The sequence below is a fragment of the Acanthaster planci genome, linkage group LG10 (genome assembly GCF_054643075.1).
Source record: "Acanthaster planci isolate LZ-2023a linkage group LG10, COTS_SCS, whole genome shotgun sequence".
Classification (NCBI taxonomy): domain Eukaryota; kingdom Metazoa; phylum Echinodermata; class Asteroidea; order Valvatida; family Acanthasteridae; genus Acanthaster; species Acanthaster planci.
Window position 1 is genome coordinate 1,812,523 of NC_141786.1, and position 18,957 is coordinate 1,831,479.

Genomic DNA, 18,957 nt, shown 5'->3' on the forward strand with positions numbered 1-18,957 from the left:
TGTTTCGTCATGTACGACACAGAACTTCCAGTGACTAAATGTGAGACTTTTTTCGCAGGTTAGGGAAGAAAGCAGAACTAACTGGCATCAAACCTGGGGCTTACCTCCACGTTTTTCGGACTTGGAAAACCATCTGCATGTTAACATTGCAATAACAAATGTTCTAGGTCAACTTTGCCACATCTGAAATGTATGATTTAAAGAAATGAGTGTGTTTTCTACCGTGCACGGCGTGTTCACTAAGGAACACAAGTAGCTGCCATATCTACTGAAAACGTATCAATGTAGTTCCCGCATGGTATGGTGGGATAGACTACAGGTCGTCGCATGCCACGAATATATGCAAGAAAGTTAAAGGCGCAATCTTTTCAAACCGATGCTTGGAGAAATTCTACTTATCAGCGGTGTATTTTACACCAATAGCCCCATTCTGTCCCATCAATAGCCTACATTGTGAAAAACACTGTTGCGCACGCCATCAGTACATAGGGCCATTTACAATGCTGGGAGTATTCTTCTGTCCTTCATTAATTAAAAGTTCATTAAAATGAAGCGAATTGGTAACCATCCTAACCTCGAGATACCTCAGAGTTCAACTTCTGGTTACCCCCTATTTATTAATTAATTTGCCGTTTTCCACCTAAGGTATTACGTATCAACGCTATTTTGTGACCAGTCCTTTATGATCAGATAAATGTTCGTTAGATATCTTTAGGGATTTATTAACCTTGGGGGCTCATGGACGTATTTACATTTTGTGATTTACCCATACAAGTTACGGAGGTAATGAACTTAAAACTTGAAAAGTAATTGGGAACAGTTAATACAGGGGCCGCCTAATCTCACTGCTGTGTTTGAGGCTGCAATCCAGTTTACCCAAGACACTTAGTGAAGTAAAGTTTGCTTGGGAACAGATTTTTGAAACTTCGTAATTTTATTTCATAAGTATTTAAATATTATACGGTTTTCCAATTGCAGAGAGACTCAGTCCGTTGCGTGGGGTTTTCTATTTGAACTGGGCCCGATACCCAACGTTGCTTGGTAAAAAGTATCCTTGCTTGCCTACTTTCATCAAATGAAGCAAAGAACCACCATAGGAATTCTAACTCGTGACAGAAAATTTCCAGACTTTTGGTGGTTGAGTTAAATGTATTGAGGTTATCTTTTAAGTAGAATGACATCACGCGTTTGTTCTTTCATGTGCAAAATCTATTAGCATAAAAGCGAAAGGCACCAAAAGTACCCTTGAAAATGATAAAATGAAAGTTGAAATCGTGTAACCGAATCCAAAGATGTATTGATAAGTCAGGACTGCACTAAATGATTTCTATTTCGCAAGGTCTTGTTCTTAAAGTAAAGCCTTGCTCTTATTTGATTATGGTGGTTCTATGCACGGAGGGGCAAAAGCTGTACACACCGTTCAACTCGCAACATTGTTGGAGAAAAAACAAACACATTCAGGCTCAGGTCCACAGTTGGGAAGGTTCGGTGGGAACCCCCCCCGCCCCGGGTCATAGCCATTAAAAAAATCGTGGCCTCCATGTGGATCTAAAGATTAAAAGATCCCCCGCAAATCATAAACCAGGGGTAGTATTTTGCTTTTATGGACAAAGCAAAGAGATTAAAATGGTTTCAGGAACGGCCTTAACAACATGTATTACGCAGCCCTTCCCCCACAAAAAATAAAAAAATCCCTCTCCAGCGAACTGTCTGGATCCGCCCCAAAACAGCATCACACATTGCGTGTAACTATCTTGGAATGGACAACATTGAAATCACTACAGGGCAACACTATCACCAAGATACTGATTTTATTTAGACGTCATGAACCTTGGTCAGTTGACACTTCCTATCTATGAGTAGCACATCTTGAAACGAATCATTAATGATATATAACAAATAAATGGGGAATGTACACATTTCAGGGTGAAATTTTCTTTTAATGTTTAATTAAATACCTTTAGCACAGACGTACATAAACCTGTTGATTCAAATAAAGCACCCAACATATGTGATTGTTACCAGAATTCGAATTCTGTGATTTCCATTGAAAAAAAAAGCTTTTGTTATTAAACCGGTAATTGCTGCACAATACAAATGGATTTCCAGATACTTGGTAATAAATTACATTTAAACATGAGGCCTTATATACATTAATGGCTTTAGGTTAATAAAATGGTTCGGTGCCCAGATGGAAAAATGTTTTCATGTGTTTCAGAAGGTGGCGGAGCTTTAAAACTTTGTTGACGGTGGAACACTAAATATAAATACATGTAGCTTTAATACACAAATAAAATGCACAAATAAAATACATCTCTAAGCAGTTTTCTAACGAACTAATGACTTGCTGATGGGGAGTTTAGGGGAAAGCACATGACAAACTTGTTAGTTTATTTAGGCTTGCAGATTCACAAGGACAGGATTGATCGGAGATATATACTATTAACACCGCAGTTCTGAAATCTTCAAGGATCTGTTTGATTAATTTATTCCATTTGATACTGTACCGGCACACCTGAGTTTTGATAATAATGGAAAAACCGTGCACTGTTGTAATCACATCCTTTTCCAATTAGCAATGAACATTGGACTAGACAGCATGCTCAGGGGGGGTGTCAGTGCAGATTTGTTTCCGGAATGGCACATAATTTGCAGGTATAGATACACAGCGGGGATCGAGGCGGTCGTATCCACTATTTGTGCTGTCGTATCTTCATGTTAACAATGTACCTGCGCTCCGGATTTCATAGATTAGAGACTTATTCTGTGTCAGTGAAAATGCACCTAATCTGACCCAAATTAGTGGCCACAGAAATTCAGATAAAATAGTTCCTCTTCGTACGTTTTCACTCTAAAGTCGAGGTGAATTTTACTATAGATCGTCTGGTCCTTATAATCTTTGGAAATGGGAGCGTGCTTCATACATTAGTTGTTCATTACTGTTGAGCGGATCATACTCCAAGTAGCTTCATCTTAAATGAGAGAGGGAGACAGAGCAGTCACCCCTGCGCAGGAACGGAAGGAATTAAAAACGTGTCCGTTCGTTATGTGTTGCCCCATCTGATTTACCGTACAACAGTCTAAAGTTAGGATGACTAACTTTTACAGATTTTGTTTTTCAGAAGGTGAGAGGACAGACCCTGGATTGCTCTTCTGCGACAAAGGAGTGTTCCATATACATCGTCGTATATTTTCTCAAATGTTATGTCGTCAAACTCTTTTTACCATCAAGACTTTCCTTGTACCCCCTAAACGAAGTCGAACGAAAGGGCGAAGAGTAGAAATTGGTGTCCCTGATTGACCAATGTACGCTGCACCATTCCCCGCTGAAGATAGTGACATTAAATGTTCCACCTGCAACGCAAGAAAATAGTCAATGGATACGATGCATTTTGATTAAAAACGCACATCATGATGTCTTACAACCTCAACAAACAGGTGCACTATCGTTTAATATTTGGTATCATATTTTTTCATAAAGGAGTACTGGCCAAAGTAGATTTATTTTGGTGATTGTTTGTTTGTTTGTTTGTTTGTTTGTTTGTTACTGTTACTATTATATTCGTTTGTTTAAGGGTGTTAAGTAATGAGTGCAATTTCGTTCCTATCGCGATGCTGGCTTATCTTTAATTTTTGAAAAGTTTCATACGTGTCTAGAAAATTTCGAAGCTTGTCCCCCAAAACAAGAATGTATTGGAAAGCCCCTTTCCTGCTTGCCTTGAACAAAGATTTCAGTGTATATTGTACCTATAGGAAAATATATCAAGTAGAAGTACGTGTTCATGTCTTTCCCCTAAGAGATTACCTTAAGAGTAAACAATATTATTTCACCTTGCGAAACATCGTTTTATATTGGAGAGATGATGCTGTTTTTCCAACAATGGAAACTTTATCTCAAAATTCACTTAAACAATCTGGAAACAAAATATATAGGGAAATATAGGGAAACTGACTAGGTGTGTACGTTTAATTATAAAGATAAACAAAGAGAGATTCTGACTAGCGCCCCCGAACAAAGGTATTGACAAATGGGACGAGCCACCAATGTTGGGCTGGCTACTTCAAATTGGTAGAGCACCGGTACCGGTGTTCTGGAGGTCGCAGGTTCAAATGCCGCTCCCGTCAATCTCTTTGTCCATTTTTATAATTTAGTAAACGCTGAGTTTCTTTTACTAAGCCAACGCATTCTTGACCAACCTTGGGTCGTAGTAAACAAGCCCACAGCTTTTCGGTTTGTTATTCTTGTCACAAATGCACGTAAGCCCGCCGTACGTACAGTCTGCGGTCAAAAAAAGAAATAAAACTCTATTAACTATTGCATAAAATTAGAACTACTCTAGCAATAAACGACGATAATGGTCGTTACCTTATAGGAATTCTGCATTTAAAAATGAGTTCAAGCTTTACCGAAGTGTTTACTTCAGTTATTGTTTACACGAAGGAAACAAAATAAGCTAGAGCCAAAGCTCTGATAGGATGCTGGCATCATGGCAATCAATCGTGTGAGTCCTCGCTCTTTCGACCTTTTTGCTTTTGAGATTTGTTCGTTCTTTTGGTTTAGTATTTTTGTATCCATTTTTTTGGTACGCAGTCAGAACAATGACCTATTTCAAAAAGCAAACGTTAACAGCCAAATGAACAAAAGAAAGCTTATGTAATGAATTTTACACTCTTCTTAGATTCACCACAATGTATGACCCCAAGCCATTTAGAGAAACAGACATGATCGCCTCCGGCCATTGCTATTCACCAGGCGACCAGCAGCAAAAAAGGACCCCAAACAATAAAGAAAACGCTGGCCTTATATCCAAGTAACATACTGCAAAGAATTGTGAGAGAAAGGATGTGGAGTGCAAAGGAAAAAAGTCCTACGCATGCAAGCATTTAAGACAGGCTAATACATCATACCAACGCGAAAGTGAAGTACATTTGACGACACAAAACATTTTATACGTAATTGGCTTAAGTTTAAAATGTTTATACTTTTGCCAATGTGCCGCACGATCTGCGTGTTCACTTACTCTTGCATGATGTATGAACTAGGCTTTGCGTAAATCGTGCTGCTATCCACTTTAATGTTTGTATACATGTTAGAGAGATAAACTTACAGGGACTCTTATTAGAACGTAGTCTCCGTAAGAAGGCGTTGTTCTCGTCTGATGGGTAGTCCAACGGAAGAGCTGTTACAAGCAGCAACGTGTACGCCAAGCACACCACCAGCATGAACGTTTTAGTCGACATGACTTTCTGCGGCACTGGCTTAAATCTATGAAAAACAGACGAACGGGAAGCTGGTATTAGTAGTATTCTGAATCCTTTTTATTTTCGTTTTGCCATTTTTGTCTCCCTATCCAGGGCGGAATTTAATGGCGCTAGTAAGTGGGATTTTAGCCTAGTACAGGCGGCGCCCATTTTATGAAGACTTAAAGGGTGCATTCCACTGTAACTGGCTAGATTTGTACTCTCGAACTCATTAATATTTTATGATCCCACGGGTGATTTACAATGAGTGGTGTCATTAATCGGGAACGGTTATTGAGATTTCTCTTCATAGAGACTTGCAGCTTGCAAATCGGGATATTTCGTTCTTAAAAACCATTTTGCAAGAGGCAGGTGGCTATAGTCAGAGGTTAGCGCATGGTTTTGAGGGTGTTTTCGGGGAAGGGAAAGTGAAGAAAAAAGACTGAAGTTCTGACAATTATCTTAAATTTCTAGCGAGGCCATCTGTTCCTGAGAGTCACCAGGTGGCGCTCTTTCTATCCAAGTTTGAAATTGGACCCAGATCCGCCAATATCTTGATCATATGCAATCGGTATGACTTCGGCTTCTGTACATGTAACAGATCAGTATCAGAAAGGTGCGTTACCTTCCTTATGCTCTGTCAATGCAGATAACTATGACTAAAGGTAATGAATTTATTTTGTAAAACTAAAAGAGGCAATGATTTGTTCCCCCATCTAGGCTCATTTGTCTATAAAATACATCCATGGCCTGTTTTGGTCACCTGGCTATGAGCAATTTGGAAGCAACTAATCTCACCTCCATCCCCTATGCTCAGCATTATCTGTGGATAAGCTCCAAAGATAGGCCAACTTTGGGACAGTAACAAGCAGCAACAAATTGTGTCTGATTTAAATTGGTCATTACAAAAAGAAAAGGTAGATACAACTGAGTGTTGTTTGCTATGCAACTTTGCTTTTTGAGTGGGGAAGGGGGTTATGGAATCCCCCCCACCACCACACAGACACACACCCAGTTTTGTTGTGTGTGTGAGTTTGTTTCTGCATTCAATTGGGGACCCTGAGCAATAGCGGACAATAAGGTCCCCGATTGACAGAGGGTCCCCGATTGACAACTGCGTACAAAACATAAGGGCGGTCTTTAAAAAAAGTTAAAAGTACAAACAAAGGAGGAACAATAGGGAGTCCCCAGTTGGAGGCAAATACACACTTAGATGAGTGCGTTTAGAGAGAATAAAGTAAGGAATTTTTCGGACTTCTTAACGACTGAAATGCATTTAATTTCACTTTAAGAGGAACAACAATGTTTAAAAGCCATAAACACGCCATTCTCTATGATTTATTTATATTACATATATATACTTCAATATCATGAACACCAAACTCTATATGGTGTCACATGGTGTCATCCCAACCCGCTTTTCAAATTTCCGTGGCCGGCAAGTCATCCCCTCACACCTTTCTCATCCTCCATTCCCACTCCTATGTGTTTCTGGCACACATATACGCCACTGTTGCTGTGCCAAGGTTATTGACCCAACCATCATTTCCTCCCAGCGACAAAGATGGCACGCATCTTTGTTAATTTGCCAGAGATCGCGTTTGGATGAATAACACCGCGTACTACAGACGGACTGTGACACTCATAACACCGGGTGGGTAGACAGTTTTATTATTATCCGCGAGGGTTTTCAGAGGAGTCCACAAACACGGGAGCTTTACTTAGCCACTGAATTGGCTGAGTTGCCTCCGTGTTAGCAACTATAATAATGTAAATACTGAACTTATCTAATTATTGACAGGATGGGAATTGCGTAGGCAGGAAAATTAAAGCTTGGCGGTGCACGCCAGACCATTATGGAGGGACTGATGTAAGCAACCTGGCAGGTTCTCCACGGCACGCACCGGGTCCACACAGTGTACTGGATGGGGTTGCCTGTCGCATAATTCCCGCGACTGGGGATTGCCCGGCCACGGAAGAAGGTAATTTTGCCTGAGTCCCACGTCATACCTCTCCTCCAAGACGTTTTTCTGGACCCAACATTAGCGAGCAAATAATGGTTGCTTGTATTTGAAAGGCTTTAGCAAACCCCATCTGCCTGGCCAGTGCTCCTGAAATTTAAAGTGGGGCTTGTTAAGAGCCAGGTGTTTTTGTGTGTGCTGAATATTCATTACGCCTTCATCCTTAAAACGCGAAGGGGACTTGGTCCAGTTTGAGAGACTTATACAAAGTGATGGGAAAAGTGAATCATCGACACTTGGGGTAATTTTTTGAAATAATGGTATTAGCTGAGAAGCTAATAAATTCTTTAAAATGACAAGATACCCACTAGACCAAAAAGGGAGGGGAGAATGGGGAAATGGTAGGCCTTTAGGGAGCAAAGGGATTCAGTTCAATCTTCCCACCCTGCCTCTGCCCCGGGTGATGCTCATTCATCCTAGACGGAAAAGAATCTTCTGTTCTATATCAAAAGTAACAAAACACCAGCATTAAATTGCAACAATGATTTTTTTCAAACACACGGCCATTTTGATCGAAAATACTGATGCAGACTGCATGCAGATTTCGCCTGGATGCCTGAACGATGCTCGAAACAAACCAAGAACTGTTCCATTAAGAGCTGGAATCTACAAAGAGAATTTAACTGTCTCTCCCATGGATTTCTGCTAGCTTTTGTATTTGCCGACATCTTCTCAGCGTTTCCCTGAACGGACGATTTCCGTCGAATCATTTATGTTGGTTCTGTTCCAGCCAGAATCGATTAATTGGATTGCAGCGACCATCTTGGCGAGGTTATTTTGTCAATATCAGTTGCGTTCACCGAGATCAAGAAAATCAATGCAAAGTAAATTTCATGAAGAGAGAAATTCAACCTTCATTGCAAGATTTGGTTTGTGAATGGCGCTTTCAGCTACTTAGGCTATTTGCACCAGTAACTACATGTCTATTCACAGCCTTTCATAATCAGCATCATATTACGGAGTTGGGAAAGAAGGTCCAGTTTTAGAGGCAGGAGGAAACCGGAGTACCCGGTGAAAACCTGCGAGAGCGAGTATGGACTGGACACCAAATGCATTTGAAGTCTGGGCCAAGCCAGGACTCGAACCCGGGCCTCATTGGTGCAGAGCCAGGAAAGAACTGCTACGCTAACCAGCTCCCCACACAAAGCTTTTTTTTTTAGGCTCTGGGTTTTTTACCACTAAGAGACAAGTTTAGCGCGTCGTGGGCAAAACAGGGCTTCTGGGCTTTTGCGTTTTCAAGAAAAGACGAAATTTATGTCTAATGGGTAGAAGGAATTTTCCTCCGCAAAACAACGTGCACGCTGATTTTAGAGTTTTCTTGAACAAAAGAATTCAGTGTCCTTAACGGCAAAGCAACGCGCGTGTTGGCTTTTTGATTCCCACAAATAGGCGAATTTCAATTTTAATTACTCCGCAAATATTTTTCTGTGACTCTGAAATTGGTAAATCCATTGAAGTTTCGGTTCTCAATTCGCTATCTGCATCAGAAAGTAGTGAACATGTGCTCTAAAAATAGGCAAACGTATGTTTGAAAACAAGGGACCAACTTCAAGAAGACTTTCTCAAATCCACTGTTCAATGTCCGTGGCCAAATCCCTTTGGGAAAACTAGATCATAGAATTGCATTGTTTTTGTACAAAAGCCTGCCTTATTTGTACACTCTGAACCCCCCCCTCCCCAGATTGACCCGGATACCGAGTACCGTGGAAAACTATCCTTTCCGGTTCATTTCGGCCCAGAAAGGGACACTTTTCGACCTTTATAGGGTCGGGCCCCACGAAACCAAGTTCTGGACTAATCATATTACGGTAGGTGCTAGACAGTTTTTTCCAAAAATAACACGTTATTCAATACAGCTGCATTTATTGTTGGGGGTACGCTGCACTCTTTTCCTTTCGTAATAAAGGTTTGGCTTATTCTGAAGAAACATCCGCACGCTTGAAATGAAATGGTATAATCTTTCCACTTGACAAAGGAAACCTCAACATTAGCTAACGCTAAAGAAAATGCAAACAGTTAAGAATCACCACCTTACCGGAACCAAAATGTTCCACAAAGTGATAATGCATGACTAATGCTCCCATTTTCATCAGCTACGGAAATAACAGCGTCATTATCGTTTATTCTGCTTATTAAATGTGCAGTAGTGCAGAACATGATGCCGTCCGAGTAATGAAGCAGTCTGTAGAGTCAATCATTCATCCAAAGATTATAACGGTGGTAGTGTATGTTTTCTAATTATCCAAAAGGAAATGCATTTTTGCTAATCATCCAGAAAGGCTTTTCAATTATTTATCAGACTCTTCACTCACAACGCATGCAGTAGAAATAAAACATAGGAATTTGTAATAACAACAAACTTGCATGTCCCGCTTAATAGCATCAGTTTCTTTGCTAAAAAGTCTTCCTTCTTAGTGATGAACGCTGTTCACCTCTTTAGAAAGATCTGAAAACTTTGACCAAGGAGTCTTACACAATCAAAACTAAAAAGAAAGGAAAACCAAAAATACAAGAGCATGGCATATTAAACGAAAACCAAACAAACGCAGCATAAAACCAGAGAGCAATTAACAAGGAAACAAAGCAAAAACTTCGTCTGCTCTTTCGTCATTGGATGAGTAAAGTTCTGAGTGGTTGTTTAAAAAAACAGCTCAAACACTCTACCTGCAATCAAAATTACTCTGAACGAGCTGCTTGGGCCATTTAAACTATTTTATAGATTCGTCGCAAGGGGGCTAATGTAAACATCACGTCATACGCACACACCAAGACTTTGTTCCCCTATCAACGCTTGGCATTTTGGATGGCGCCCGGTTTATTTTCCTTGCAAAATTGCCCGGTGTCTTCCATGTCATATCCGGTGTTGTTCCTCGGGCGACCGAAATGACAGATAGGCCTTGCTCGATGACAGATCAGGATGGAGAACATGTCATATCTGTCGTTGGCAGCAGGCAGATTTTTTCGATCAGTGTGTCTAAATAAGGTAGGAGCTGACAGAGCCTCTAGCTATGGGCGTCTGTTAGACAAGCCTCATTTTTGAACTCTGCAATCGATATTCTAAGCAATAGTTGTTTTTGGCCGGATCTAGGGCCTTGAGGGGATCTCGACTGCAGTGGTACAGATCATTGCAGACAGCCTGCTCATCGCTGTTTGAAGAAAAAAATAAAAAAAAAACGACAAGGAGACGGGTGATTACAACAGAACAATTATGGTCAAAACAGCCGATCTCTGCATGAGGCAGTCAAGCTTGCTTTATCGAAGAAGACATCTACATTAAAAAGCAGAGTGATTGCTCCTTTCTAGAAATTGGCATTGCAGCTGATTCCGCGCATAATTATTCAAAGATGGATAGCTACAATTTGTATTGACGGGTAGATTACCTCCCTTCTGACTTTCTCAGTAAAGCATCTGGCCATCCAGATCATTCGGCGGTATGTTCAGTCAAAGTTTCAATTTTCCTTCTAAGAATTTTGACTGTGCTTGTTGGTCAATTTTCGAGGTCTTATAGAAAACACCTTGTTCCGTGGCGTACTGCATTTTCAACTCAGGCTTATCATACGTGGGTGCACCCTCACACGAATCGGCGAGCAAACAATAATGCATAATATATGACACTCTGATTAATAGCAGGGATACAAAAACAACGAACCATCTTTGTTAGTTTTTAAATTATAGGTTTTGCCCTGAAACCTTCGTGTATCCTAACAATATACACTCATTTTATTCCGGGGGCTTGCAAAAGAAAATAATCGTAAGGGGCAAAACCCACCACTGAAGATACCTGACGCAAAGTGCATCCTTGAGAATCAGCTTAGTCAATGAGAGTCGATCAAGAGTTGTTTTAAAGAAACAAAGGTCAGTGCAGAGCCTTGTTTTCAGAAGTATATTACTACATGTACTCATTATTGTCTCCTTACTTATTTCAATGCATTCTTTTGTTTACCCTCACGTATAATTGGACTTGTTTATTTGTGTGTTTGTCACTGTCAACATAAACTTTTAGAAAAAACCATATATAATTATTGACATCTGTCCCATTCAATTTAAACGGCTGGGCTGGAGGCTACTGATTTAACATATGAACGAAAGGTTCATCAGCTCGAGCAGCTGTTGTGTGCACGTAATTGCCTTTTGGTGTCGCCCTGAAGGGGTAATGGCCGTTGTTCAAGCTGGATATTATATCAGCGTATGCTAGAAAACATACCGGTAGCACGTGGAAATATGAAGCGCAGATGTCTAGTTCAAATAGCTGTTTTTGTTGAGCTGGTAAAATGAGATTTCAAGGGTCTGGCCATTCTGTTCAGGGCTCAGTAGCTCAGCTTGGTTTTTCAATTTCACATAATTCTAAGATATAATACTTAGAACTCGTAAAAAAATCCTACCCCCATCTCGTTTGTACAGTTAAAAAATAGTGTAATCAGTGATTTGCCTGTTGCTACTTTGACGAAATCTCTATGGTTGGTTTTGGTGTAGAATTTGAGGTATTGGTGACGTTTATGAATGCATTTTTTCTTCAGGTCTCCCGGTTGTTCTTTGTCGTGTTTTGTAGCATATCCTAATTGTATACCTGTTTTGCATGTTATTGTATATTGCTGCTGTTTTGTTGTTATTACTATCACTATCATTATTGTTTGGTACTTTTATTTTTTTCTGGGGGGGGTCTTTTTCTTGCTTTTTTCAACAAGCACGATTGCTGTTAGCGGTTGTGCAGTTTATTAGAATGAATACTTTTCATTTATGCAATTGGTTTGCGTTCTGTAGATTGTTTCACACCCTTGCTAATCCAAAATACTGATATATATTTTTTTTGGGGGGGGGCTGATTTGAAATATTAGAAATATGGGAATACATTGTCAGCAATAAGACACTCGACAAACTCAAATAAAAATCTTTTATTTCGATTGAAATGCCTAATGGGGATAAAGTTTCCTTGTGACATGTCCTTTTACATCTTTCCTTGAACACTTGTCAGGGGAAAAAGGTGCAAAATTAAAACGCAATTACAAGAAGCACTTGCAAATCACCAAACAGTCGGTGCACGATATCATGTGGCGACGATCAAATAATTACATTCACCATAACGTGTCCAAAGACGCATTTCCCGCTCAAATTGATATGGCATTAGCGAGCTTTGCAGACTGTTAAGTGACAACGAGCAGTAGGAAGCACGTTGGCAACGGTGGCCACCCCTCGGAAAAATCAATTAACAGATTTTGGAGCAAAGTGTTTATCCCACGAAGCGATAATAAATTCGGTGTAGCCAGGGGGAAAAAGCGCAATCGGAAAGTCACGTACTGCATAATAGCGCAATCAGTGGCGTTTCCTCTCTCTGGAAAATAGATTTGTTATTTGGGCAAAAGCCCATCTGGATTAATGCCACCCTTAGTCTATTTACAAAGGATAGGGCCTACACACATTCTATGTCAAAATCCGATTCTACCTAATATCCCACTGATAAGCCAAACGGGGTGAGGAGAAATTGATTTTCTGTGAATCAAGGTAAGTACTAAAACGGGGCAAACGAGCATCACCCTGAACAACTGCAAAACGTTACGGGTCGACTGTATATAATGACCAGTAACAGAATATTGCAACTCATTCCTGAATTGCGATATTCTGTAAAGCCAACCGGAGGTAAGTATAGGGATTAAAGTAACTTTGCCTGTAACTTAACACTTTTGTTTAGAAGTACCTCAGTTAGATGCATCCTAATTACTGCTCCGAGATGTACCGGTAACGAAATTCTCTGTGTGGAATAATTGAAGTCACTAGGGGTGGCTTCCACTGATGCCGTAGCCAAGTAATTAGTCTCCGTTCTCATGAAGTGACGCTAATGTCCAAAAATTGATTTTTTTGTCTATTTACATTTGTGTCAATATTCTATTTTACAACATCGCTCTTGACCATTTTGACATGCTCCTACAGACAAAATATCTTGAAAACAACATTTTTGCGTTTTCACGAAGAGATGCAATGCTAAACGTCCTTTGAATATGTACAAAACGTTTTGCAAGGAAGCAGCTGAAAAGTAGGTCAACCGGGATTTTCGTTTTCACGAGGTGACGTCAGCTTCGTTACATTCACAGTTGTGCGCGCGTAAAGACACGACCACCTTTCCTCTGATACATTGAACAGGACGTTCATGTACAAAAACGTAATCTTCGTTTTCAGAAAGTGACAATAACCTTGGCTAATTAATTTTGGCTTATTAACCCCTGTTTTCATACTAATTACTCGGTTTTAAGTTGAACGATTAGACATCACAGAATAATGTAAGGGATTTTTGTCACAAATTACTAAATCTGGTAGTTTTTATAAAGGAAAAAAATTCTCTGGTGATTTTCTCGAAAACCTGTTTTCCTCAAAAGCCTTGTTAGCGACACTTTGTGATGGCGGTGACTAATTACGACACAGCTTAAGCTTAAGGCGTCTATTTCGGATGGATTTTGGCTATTGATGCACTTTGGCTATTAGATTGTGAGACGCTCAGTCTGCAACAATCCACTGTCGCAAACTGGTTCCTATATGAACGTACACAGGGGGCATTTGATCGTTCGTGCTGTGTATAGGCCATACGGCAATTCTGTAAATGAAATTTCCGATCCAAATCTAAAATCTAGGGCCACTTAATTGATTTTTAAATATACTGGTTTTGGTCCCCTCAGGTTTTAGTCAGAAAAATTTCTACAACTAGTGTAATTATGTCATAAGTACCACAAATTTTCTACCAAATATAATAGCGGAACTTAAACTAATTCCATGCAACTATGACGTGACAACTGTATATTTTTAAGGACTTGAAGACTGCCAACAAAAGTCTTTTCATACTCACTTGAAACGTGGTGATTTTAGTGGATTAATTTGTCGGTAAATCGATATTTGATTGGGTTTTTCTCCCTAAAACACAAATTGTTGCATTTATGCAGGCTTTAGAACACAAATGATTAAGACAGCTTTGTACACTATAGCGACACAAAACGATGATAATTTATTGTTCTTTTTTCATCTACAAACCCTAGCTTCGCAAAGGGTGAATTTAAGGGTACTCTGCCTTGATTACAGTCACGACCCATGCACTGCTAGCGAAGGGTTCGCCATCCGTATCAAAAAGGCCAAAGATCAAAGCCGATCAACTTCCCGGCCATCCGCCTCTCCTTCAGAACACTCAAATAAAATGAAGAAACTAACAACTCTCAAGATTGATTTGGGGCAAAGTAATTTTGAAAGTCCTCAGGTGTTGCTGTAATCACCTGCTCCCTTTAAGAGCTTTGCAAACCCAAAGACTCCAGTTAGTAAGAATAAATCTCTTGCATTCGTGTAATTACACGTTCTGTAATCCAGTACTGTTCATGGAGGATTTCCTTTCCTGCAATCCCACCATAGACAGGGGATTCAGAAGAGTGATAGTGATAATCTTCATTCGCCGGTAGTATTAACCTGTCGTCGTCGGGTGTTGCCTCTGCAAACAACTTTCAGGAAGTTCAAACAAAAGCTACTGAAAGTCGAGCTTGATAGTTCTACCAACGGCAAGGCGGGGGAGTACGTGACGTATGTACTGAGCAACCGAACATACCTATGAACTACTCCCAATGCTACATGTGGGTAACAACAACAAGCCCTCAGCTTCGTGTAGGTGGTTTCGGGTCATCCAATTACTGGACCAGGAAATGTGTATAAAAGAGAAAGGCAGTAATTCTTGAAGATAAACACCAACATCAAATTGTATAAGTACTTGTCATTAATTTCCTGATTAATTCCTCAAGTGAAAATAATGTATGTTTTCGCCTATTTACTTATTACGATTATATGTCTTTTTAACACCTTAGCTGAAAATTGGTCATCCTTGTCCATATTTGGAAAGTGGGAAAGATGTCTCTTTAATGTTTTATGTTAGTCTCTCCTCGTGGGAATGGTTCATTTCGTCGTACTTTTTCATCTTCGATCTTTTACTGCTGATCCAAACCTTCCCCTAGGGGAGACGGACAAACTACGGTGTCAATCAATTATGAAACTGGTCGAGACACAAACGGGTCATTCAATTTACCGGTACTTAAGCGATTACTGCAAAGCCATGGGTTCGACGTCCGCGCGAGGTACAGGTCCCTTTCGGTTTCATCATGCGTGGGTACAAAGGCTGCAATATTTGAGTGGAGGCTACGTCTATGGGTTATCTGTGTCTTCCGCCTCAGCAACTGATTTCACAGCGTAATTGTTCACTGCGTCAAACTCTCATCCACCAAACTCCCACGCAATACCCCTCTCACGTAGTAAGTACTGTTTTAGAAGTTATGTATGATCAGTTTCCCTCCATCTCTGTGTTTTTGTGTATTCGCCAGACTCCAAAAGAAATAGTCAGTGAGGTTATTGGAATTAGCTTAGCGCAAAAAAAGATCAGTTAATGGTCCAGATGGATAGCCCATGAAGTACACAAGTGGTATTGTTTTAACGCATTTTAAACCCCCTCCAAGTAACATTTTATGCACATGTTGCGTTAATAATCCAAAGCTAAACGCAATGGAGTGTTTATTTTCAAACAAATACGTATTAATGTAAAACAAATTGCACATTGAAGTGTTAATGCAAGACACACACACACACAAAACGTATTTCGAGTGGTAAAATTTTCCAAACACAGAAACATTTTTTAAAGATGTCTAATTGCAAACTGTTACACGCAAAGACGGCTTTATGATGGGCGTTGCTTTCAGTCTAAACAAATATAAATAATACTTATAAACAGCAGAAAAATACATGATAAATACATACGAAGGTTCTATGGTCATTAGCCGATAATCATGCTCCCTAAACGGTAATCTGTTTGGGTGGATGTTAATATGATTTCTTACAATAGCCTGATGTTATTATTCGTAATGAGATTATTCTGAAGTAAAGTTACAGGTAATATTTTTCGTACTGCTTTGGCAAAATTTGCCCTCACCTAAATGAAAATCCAGCACAGCTGCAACTGCTTGAGTTTCTCAAGTATACCTCTCGTCTGGGAGGAAAGGAGAAGAATCAATTGACCTATCACCGTATGCGACCCTTTAGATAACCCTCTGATTTGTTTGTTTGGGTTTTTTTTGGTTCATATTTGTCACGTCCCGCGTGGCTTTTGTATATCACGTGATCGGACTGTATAGTTGTGTTGCATGAATGATACCACCTTGATATGGCAATTGCGGATGTTTTCCGGTAGAAGCAGGGCACATGGACCGATACAATGAAAGAACGTCACTGATTCATTCATGTGACAGACAGAATCTTCTGATATAAACCACAGCTAACGCCTTTTGGGGTATAAAATATAGGGATTACTGTCATAACTATATTTTACATCAGGGCACTAATTATCAGAAATAAGTTTGAGTTGCAGTGAATCCTTCAAGAAACAGATGTTCGAGTAAAAAAACACGAACCGAACATATCGAATCAGATTTAGTCCGGCCTAGTTAGTATACCAAGACTTCTAGCTGCTTTGTGTGTTTTGGTAAATCTCTTTTGGGACAGTCGTCGCCTTATCTGCTAAATAAAAGACGAAACGAGACCCCAGGCATGACGGCTCGAAACACTTATTCCCTCTGCACCAACCTGTGCCGTGGTCAAGGGTAAAACCCACCTTGAGGCCGTCCGTCGGTGCTGTGCCTACCTCTTCATGATTGCGTGGGCTTACTACCGAGAGGAACTCGGAGGTTCGTCATCCACCTACGCCCTCAACCGCGGGAATTGTCTGTTTCACTGGAATCTTTAGGCCCTTTGTCGTGATTTTCTTATACTTTTACGAGGACTTTCAACTTGATCACATGACAAATACTATACTTCAAAAGTATTGCTTGAGTTAAAATCCCCCCAAATACCACAAAAATGTCTTTAAAATAAAAGCAATTGGTCAAAAATTATCTGATGAATTGGACAGATATGTAAACCCACCAAAATCTGCAAACAGTGACAACAATACAAATTACCTTAGACATCAGGACAACTCTCTACATTAGGGGATGATAACTTACGATGACGGAGTTCCACTTTAACATTATTTTCGTACCGTTTGAACGACGTTCCAAGAAAGTATAACAGCACCCATTGCTTCACCCAAGACCTGAGCAGAGCGTTTAAGATGAGCCACATTGGTTTTCTACGTATCCGTCAACGCGTCTATTCATTCCAGTAAATCAAAATTGACTTGTAATGTGAATGCATTCCAATGCAGCCTAAACTAATTTGCTAAGAAACAAAACACAAGTAAAATCCAAATAGCAAAAACAACTAATCATACACTCATGCCGAAAAGTGACAAACTTTCATGACACACTTATGTGATCGTACACCGGGATAAAACGGAGTATTCGCAGTGCACATAAATGTCTGGAGCATATCGTAAGCTTATGCGTGGGCCGAAGCCGCTATTTGCTGTATAAATTTAGCCGTCATTTTAATCAAATAATAGGGTCCACGAAGTCAAAGGAGGCAGTGTTTAATGAGCGTGTGTGATCTATATTGAGGCGCCGCTTTCTTTCATGTAACCTTGGGGCACAAAAGGTGAAAAAAAACTCTGTGCAGTTTGCACGATAGTCCAGCTTGATAATTGAACTGAGGCTACCTGAAAAGAACCCCCCCTTCTTCTTTTTACATCACAGCAGATCACTTTAAAAGGGCTATACCGACCAAGATATACCCAGCAAGATAGGGTGGGAGGAATGACGCCCTATAAAATTATGTCCAAACCCTACAGACACCCATACTATTGTTGCCTGACACCCCCCCATGTCTGAAGTCTAAAAAGAATTCATGTGACTCTGATCAAACAATGACCGACACAAAGGGGGAGAGGAGTTCTCGCCGTCAACATCTTGCGGAAGACTTGGGGGCTGTTGTTGTGAAGTCATTCCGGGGAGACACTGTTCAGTTTGTTTGATCCTCGGACCTGATTGTGAGCCCAACATCTTCTCATCGGGAACATTTCTAAGAGAGGGAAGCTTGTTAGCTCGTTGCCTTGTTACTGACACAACTGTACAATGAATAAAAAGTGGAATCTTTGGTATACAACTCCTCTCTGCACAAATTAATTAAACACTGGGGCTCATTTCCATCTAGTTACAGAGGTTTGGATCCTTTATATGGAAACTGGCATTTAATTAAAATCAACAAAGGCACACAAAATACCCTTAAAATGGCAATACAGATATTGATTGTAACAGATTTGTTAGTGTTCCTCAGTTGTAAAACGCCTTCCAGCTGGAACTTTCAACTGATTTGCAGGTGTACAGCCTGCTCAGGTTCCAAACTGACGATTTTGCCTAACATTTGCTTATCTTCAAGTCTCATCATTTGGAATATCGGAATGATTTTCTTGAACACCCCTGAAAAAAAAAACAGGGAAGGAGCTCCTTACCCAAAGAATAAATTGCGGAAGTGTTCTGAACAGAGAAACCAAGCTTAAGCCTTCAAAAACAGTCTACCAGGTATCGATAAGCCCGTAGCTGTGATCTTTAATATTGGATATTTGATAGAATAAGAAATATTGTCTTTTTGGCAAAGAAAAAATCAAGATGTCACGTTTTCAAAGCTTTCCCGGAGTGTTTTATCGTAAATGTGTTTGGTTGTTTCCTGAGTCTATCGTGACATGTTTGTCATCGCTGATTATCGAAACACGTACTCGCCCCAATCCATGGTTTTTAATCAAAACCAACTGAAACCG

General features: G+C 40.1%; 1 long non-coding RNA gene across 2 annotated transcripts in view; it reads right to left on the bottom strand.

Annotated features, from left to right (window-relative positions):
- Window positions 1-1,787: 1,787 nt before the first annotated feature.
- The window catches only part of LOC110983509 (uncharacterized), a 63,525-nt gene continuing 46,355 nt past the window's right edge, over window positions 1,788-18,957 (bottom strand). For both annotated transcript variants that reach the window (XR_002598727.2, XR_015426731.1), the window contains exons 3-5: window positions 5,109-5,266; window positions 4,198-4,279; window positions 1,788-3,354 (exon numbers count right to left, since the gene is read on the bottom strand). This is a non-coding gene — a long non-coding RNA (uncharacterized LOC110983509). The remainder of the gene's footprint in view (window positions 3,355-4,197; window positions 4,280-5,108; window positions 5,267-18,957) is intronic.